This window comes from Anser cygnoides, chromosome 1 (assembly GCF_040182565.1).
Source record: "Anser cygnoides isolate HZ-2024a breed goose chromosome 1, Taihu_goose_T2T_genome, whole genome shotgun sequence".
NCBI lineage: Eukaryota > Metazoa > Chordata > Aves > Anseriformes > Anatidae > Anser > Anser cygnoides.
The window spans coordinates 4323050-4330201 of NC_089873.1; the positions used below are offsets into that span (position 1 = coordinate 4323050).

The window sequence follows — 7152 nt, forward strand, 5'->3', positions numbered from 1 at the left end:
ACAAAACAATTAACCTTGATGGAGGTGTACCTCCTTAATACATAATAAACTGAGAAAATGAAAATTAATGCCTACCTGAACAGACCAGAGCATTCAGAGCACCTCTCCCTCACCCATGTTTTTTTTTGGTGTTCCCACACCCATGCACAGAGTGACTCCATCACAGAGCCAAGGGACCCTACTGAGGGCCCCATTCTGAGAGCGGTGACATAGGGTGACACGCTCTGCTGTGAGGCAGGCTGTGTTAGATCATCTGCACAGCTTCTGGCCAGCTCGGAGCTTGGCCACAGCAACTGAAATCTGGTTAGAAAGCAGCATCCTGTGTCTGCCTGTGAAGTGCCCAGTGGCTGTATCCTGAGAAAGGGCAGGAGCAGGTGGATTGCACTGACCTAGGCTCAGTTCTTGTAGTCTGTAGCGTTAAGCATGTTCCTTATCCTTACCCTCCCCTTGTACATGCAGAATAATGGGTGGACTGGTTACCTCCTTGAAGAAAGTGCTACCCTTGACTCAAATGCCAACATTAACAAGTCTTCATAGGTAGCTTCTGTGATGCCATCTATCCTGGCTCCTTACACCCAGCTGGTACCAAAACCAATTTCAGAGCTGGGAGTGGCTCCCAAAATCCTGACACTGGTGCAACTGTTGAATTTGCTGGTATGGTCTCCAGCACAGGCTCCTGATGAACCATGTGTTCACTCTTTTGGATGGCTGAATTTTCATGCTGGTGCTTGATGTGCAGCTGTAACAATGGCTTGATCCAGAGGAATGAGTGGGAAGGAGGGTACCTGTAATCACATTTTGACTGATCTGGCAATAATAATGAGTAAAAAGATCTCAGGTGCTTGGCTCTGCTGTGGACCAGTCTTATAAGATTGTTAGGTTTGAAGGTCAGAAGGGGTTATTGCAATCACTTCAAGTAAGCTTTTGAAGAAGAGGCCAGAGAATCACATACTTCATGGGATATACATTGAGCTCCAGTCAGGACCAGTCTTCCCCCAGGTCCAACGGGTTTTCAGACCTCCAGTTTCCTTTCTGAGCCATTTTTCAAGATGCGAAATCTGGCTCTGGCTTTAGGATTTCCTCAGATATGGCAATTATTATCCATAACTGCTATTACAGCCTATGTAATTGTCGTCAGCAGTAATTATTTCTACTTCACTATACCCTCAGGGCCCATTTGTACTAGACTTTGTCAAAATATTTCCTTGTTCCTCAAAAAAAAAGATCATGAGATAACACTTAACCGAGATGTAAGGTGTCCATGTTCTGTAGCCAGGTCTCTCAATTACCAACCTTTCCCACCAAGTGATCCACCAGCCAAGTGTGGTGTCTTCTTTTCACCACTGTGATCATTCTCCATCCAAGAAAAACCATTGAACAGACAACTGCCCCATTGCTTGCCCTTGGAAAGGTACAGGCAGACTTGGAAGAGAGAACCAGTCAGTTGATCACAATCTGTGCATAGTATTTGAGCTGTAACTAGTTGCCATGGCCTGGCTCAGTGGCCACCATCTCAGCTCTGTGAGTTGTGCAACAATGGCTCATGGGGAGGATCCTCAAGGAAACATTGGTGAGTTGTTCCTGCCTTTGCTACTGCTAAACACAGTGGTAGTTCTGACACCTTAAATCAAAAAACAAGGACAATCAGCCTCCATGCAACCCTCAGGGCTTGTCTATGTAACATGTCAGTCTAGAGTGATATTTTAAAACTGGCATACATGTTTATGGGGAAGATGTTGATTTTGGCTACATTTTGATAGTTAATTTTGTTTAAATAAAAGCAAGTATGCATGTTCAGCCTTTTGGATTAAATTAATTTTAAAAATTCAGCCTTGTGGAAGAACAGCCTAGGAGTAGCTGGAAGCAACCACTAAGTCAGGCAAATATCATGGACACAGCTCCATCTCAAGGATGTAAATGAGTACTCATGATATTTTTTCTCTATGTATTTGTACTGGTCAAGCTCTAGTTTATTTTATTTATTGTTTCAGATCAGAGGCCTAGGAACTAAATAGCCTGTACCAAAGGAAATACTCCTTTTGTTATTAATAGGGGCAGGGGATCCTGAGGTTAGACCCTTACTTGTTCTGCCAGGATGAGAATCCTTCAATTTCATGAACAAAAAATAAGCTTCATTGTGACCAGATGTCTCACACCATCCAATTGGTTTAAATAGTTCTTTTTGCCAGGAAGGTTTTTAGCCCAAATTCTCCTTTTTTTTTTCCATCCCACTGTCTTCAGAACATTGATGGCCCTGATGTTGCTGGTAAGAAAATTTTTACTGACACCGCCTGTCAGAAAAAGAAATGTTATAAGAAATGGGTTAAATATTTTACTCGCTGAATGGACGACCATCTCAGTTAGTAGTAACTTATATATTGATGACAAGAGGCTCTCTGTGAGTGCTCACGAAGCAGACGAAGAGGACTGATAGACCAGATCAGTCCAACCACAAAGCACACTTGAAAAATGCACATATACATGGCAAGGTAATCCAGCTCCTGCCTTTGGGTAGAATAATTGCTGTGTGAAACATTAGTGTATCGGCATGAATGTTTCATAAGTTTGAATTTATAAAATATTTCTGATTTTCCTGTACACATGCCTTTCAATGATAACTTTCAAGTGCTTGTTGTATTATGCATCACACTTTTCAAGAGAACAGCATGATTTCCTTGAAGACATATCCGTTTAGAGAGTTGCCATGGCAATTTGTTCCCACCCCCCAAAAATGTTTAAAAACAGATTTTTCCATTGTCTTCTGATTCCTGCAGATTACAACATGCTTCACTTTTCTTTCTTCCCCAGAGTGACTCTAGGTGAGTGCACAGAAAAAAAAAAAAAGAAAAAAAAGAAAAATCATTTTCCTATTTAAATTACCTTCTGATGGAAGCAGAAAGATTCTTCCTCCAAAGTTTAGTCACAACCAAGACAGAATTCTCTTACTATTTGAAACAATCATTTATTAGCATGATATTTTTTAATCCCAGAGGAACCCTGATAAAATTGCCTGAGCAAACATAAAACCTCTTTATACATATGCAAAGTAATTATTAATCCAATTAACCATCTGCATACCAACATATTTAATTAGTTCTCAGAATTACTCTTTTCCTGCTGTAGTTGAACTAACCACCTCCTTGTGCAATCTGTAAATCTGGCCAAAAAAATGTTGTTGAGTCTTTATTTTTTTTTTTTTTAATGAAAGATAGGTTTTTGGGGGAAAAAAAAGTGTGTTTTTTTTGGGGGGGGGGATTTTTTTTTTTCTGCTTTTGCTTTTATGCAGAGAACCACCTTCTGCTCCCACAGAAAAACAACCAAAAATGATGAGCATTATATTGTCAAATGCTATCAAATTATGGTCTAATTTCTGGAGGAAAAAAAAAAAGGCAGCAAAAAATATCAATATAGTGATATTTTTATCCCCATTAACTTTTTAACGACAAATATGCTCTTTGATCATTGTTAATTGCTTGGTCCCAGAGCATAATCAGACAGCGTATTTTGACTAGAGAACAGACTGCTTTGCTTGTAAACACTCTTTCTTTCCCTGTTTTTATTGAAAATAAAATAAGAAACTAATAATCCTCGACAAGTCCATTCCTAGTGCCATTTTATATCAGAGCCTGTGCAGTGTTTTTAAAATAATATTGCTTTTTCACGATTCTTATTTTAATTGCTCTGCCGGGGGGATGGCTCAGCACAAACTATGTGTCCTAATGGTTCTCCTTTGTGCAGGAAATTCTGAATAAATTCAAGGAACCAAAACATGGGAATGGAGCTCTTTCCACTGATATGAGGAAAACAAAATGAGGTGCAAATAGGAATAGTAGATGGGAGCAGAACAGGGAAAAAGATAAAGGATTCAAATTGGTCGCCTTGACACGTGCATCTCTTGTCACTTGAGGTGACCTGGGGACATCTGACACCTCCTCATAAGGCTGGTGTGTTTAGGAGCTACAGGAGAACATGTCTTTTGGGGGACCAGGCTGGACACCATAATAAAGGACCCTGGACAGTTATATTGAGGAAACTGGACCGAATTCTTGGTGCCTACACGCTGCACCGGAGGTTTAACCCCAAGCCACCCCAGGAGCTCCTAGATAGGGATACCTCCCATCAGGTGTCCAGCAGTGACCTTTCCCTCATGATCTGTGTAATCCTGAGATAAGTGCTTCTGAGCAAGCCGTTGTCAGGACTGGCACATTGACCATTCTGCACGGCCCCCATGCCCTGGTTTGTCACAGTCTGTGCAGGAGATGCATGACAGATGCCTGCTCAATGGTGCTGGTTACCCAAGCCTGGGCCATTCTCCTTCCCCATCAGAGGAATCCAGAAGATGTCCCTGGATGGGACATTGTACCCAAACAGCATGGGAGCACTGTGTCTGAGTGTCACGTGGCCCCCAGAAAATCCAGTTTAACCACTGTGAAATCCGTGTGAATTTTGGTGCAGAATTCAGGAGGATGTAGCCCACGTACTAGGAACTGTGGCTAAATCTCAGGCCCCAGTGACGTATCATAAGAGTTACAGTAGCTCAGCAGGGGTGCTAGACTCACAGAGTGCAAGGATTAGTGATTTATGGCTCTCTGCAGCTTTTAGACTGTGAGAATTATTTGCTGCTTTCCCTGCCCCCCTCCCATTTGCGCAACTTCAACTATTTCTACTTCACTAAAGCAGTTCCTGCTTCCCTTTGCTATTATGTGTTCTGGAACAATGAACACAATCACCGGTTTCTGAATAGGGTTTTGGTTGCGTGTTTGTACATAGAAGGGCTGAAAATAAAAGAATCATTATCTGCTTTCTCTCTACATATATATGTGCCTGTAAATAAGCAGACATCGGATGTCTTGCTGCTTCCCCAGGATGGGTTACAACAGGGCAAACTGGAGTCTGTGGGATTTAATTTTTTGCCTCCTAGATATATCTGGGTTTTAATTAGTAAATAATCTGGCTACAGCATTGATCCCGCTGAACCAGACGCAATGTTAATTTTAGTAATGCAGTGTGCATGCAAGTGGAGAGGAGTTTTGAATGCTGATTTCCTCTCTGCTTGCCCTTCTGCTTCACCCCAGTTTGAAAAGAAAAGGCAGAAAGATTTTTATATAAATAAGGATCACCAAACCGGAATGAATTTAAAGCTAAGATAAAAGTTTTTAAGTGTTAAAAACAACTTACTTGGTGCAGCACCCAGCCTTGCCATCTGCAATATCCATTCTCCGCAGCTCACAGGCTCTGTGGCTTTTCACTTTTTGTGGGGTGCTTCCACTCACACCCAACGGTGCCCTAAGCTCTGTGAGCCACCAAGTGCCTAACCTGGAAGAGATGCATAAAAACCTCAGGAATTCAAACTTACCATCAGTGGATGCCAGGCCAGTGCTAGGAAAAAGGGGATCAGGATGGCAGCCTGCTCTCTTCTGAAATGGAATAATTCTGTGTGTCATGAGCTAGCCCATCCTCTTCCTCTGGATTACATCGTAGGTGTGAGACGAGAACAGACCAGAGCACATGCACTGCTGCATTCATCTTCTCATTTGACCTGAGGATGCCCCAGGAAAAGCACAATCCTCTCAATTCTCTGTCTTTGAAACAAGAAAGCAGAGCAAAAGCAAACAGCAAGTTTGTACTTGCCTGTGGATCCCAAAGGAGGCTTAGCTGATCTTCTCTGGAGCTCTCTGAAGATGCCGTCACGGGTCTTGTAACTCATGCTGATAGTTCCAATCATGCTAATGAGCCTGCATGTGATTTTTACTTTTAATTCACCTGATTTCAGCTTCTGACCTTTGAATGAAATCATTCAAGGGGTTTTTCTGAATCAAGCCACCCTTCTGCCGAACAATCAGGTGTAATATTGTACTGCCAAGCACCTTAGGCTGGTATATGCTGATTTTCAATTCTTTGATTCCTCCAGCGCTGAGTTTTTAGAGATGTTGCACCACCCGAGCTGTCAGAGTAGCATAAAACTAATAACCAGGCTGTATTACATCTTGATGATGTGACAATGGTAGTGATGGTGCTTATTCTCAGAGACTACAAGGCAGCATTTCTTTGATTGCTTATGGGAACACTTTACAGCTGAAGTATAATTTCATTTATTAGAGGCAGACAGCTTATAAAAACGTGTGAAACACAACAGGTACCAAAAGGAAAGCTTGGGAGACTAATGAGGCACAGGGCTCATACCTTTAAAGAAAACAAAGGTTTCTACAGGCAAACGGCTGATGCAGTTTGTTTTTTATAGACGTAAATCAATCAAAACATTCAAACCGTGTTATCCTGGAGAGTTACAGCAAATACATTTCATCTAAAATTATTGATGACTTTGCTTTTAAACAGAGTATAAGACAAGATGGAAAACAAGGAGAAAAAAAAAAAAAGTCCTTGAAATTCAAAGAACTATAGCCAGAGTGAAATCCAATCTAGTAGAAGGGAAAAATGTTCACAAGTAAAATAATAATGGTATTGTTATTACAAAATGCCTCTTCCTCAGAACTCTCTCCCACCCTGTCCGAGGGGTAGAATAAAAGCAAAATTTGATGTAAACACACTCAGTGTGCATCCAAGAGTGAACGTGGAAAGAGTGAAAGGATTAGCATGGTGGAAGAGTGACAAAACAGACCCAAGCGGGCTGCAGAGGGGTTTGCAAGCCCGTTTCCCAGCTGAACAGTAGCCGTGGAGCAGAGATCAAGTGAGGAGTAGGTGTGCTTCATCTCTGAACCAGATCTGAGAGGAGGCTGAGGAAGAGGTGATAATTAGGATCCTGATTAGGAAGAGGCTGAGAAATCAATAGTAAATGTCCCTATTATATGGCCAAAGCAAGAAGATGAAGAAGGCAAGGGTTGTGAGATGCTTTCCAAATGTTACAAGGCACCAGTCATGTGTGTTCAGAAGGATGAAGGGTCTTCATATCATTTGGAAAGTGCCTGCTGGCTTGCCCATATATTCCAAAACATCTGTATCTGTGCAGGGGACTGCAACGAGGCACGCGGTGTCCTGCTCACACTCCTTGCTGGCTAGCCAACAGGCACCTTAATACAGTCTGATGTCAAATCTTGGCAGGACTTCAGTGGGCTATTCTTCTGAATACATATGGGTGGTGTATATAGGGTAATATGGACACTTCTATAAAGTGAGATCTTTAATGCATACCCT

The 7152-nt window shown here is 41.9% G+C and overlaps 1 long non-coding RNA gene across 1 annotated transcript; it reads right to left on the reverse strand.

Moving 5' to 3' along the window:
• Positions 1-978: 978 nt before the first annotated feature.
• On the reverse strand, positions 979-5948 carry LOC136791604 (uncharacterized). Its single transcript, XR_010833925.1, has 3 exons — positions 5357-5948; positions 2083-2291; positions 979-1621 (listed from the first exon to the last, which is right to left on the reverse strand). It is a non-coding gene; the product is annotated as an uncharacterized lncRNA (long non-coding RNA).
• Between the last annotated feature and the right edge of the window lie 1204 nt (positions 5949-7152).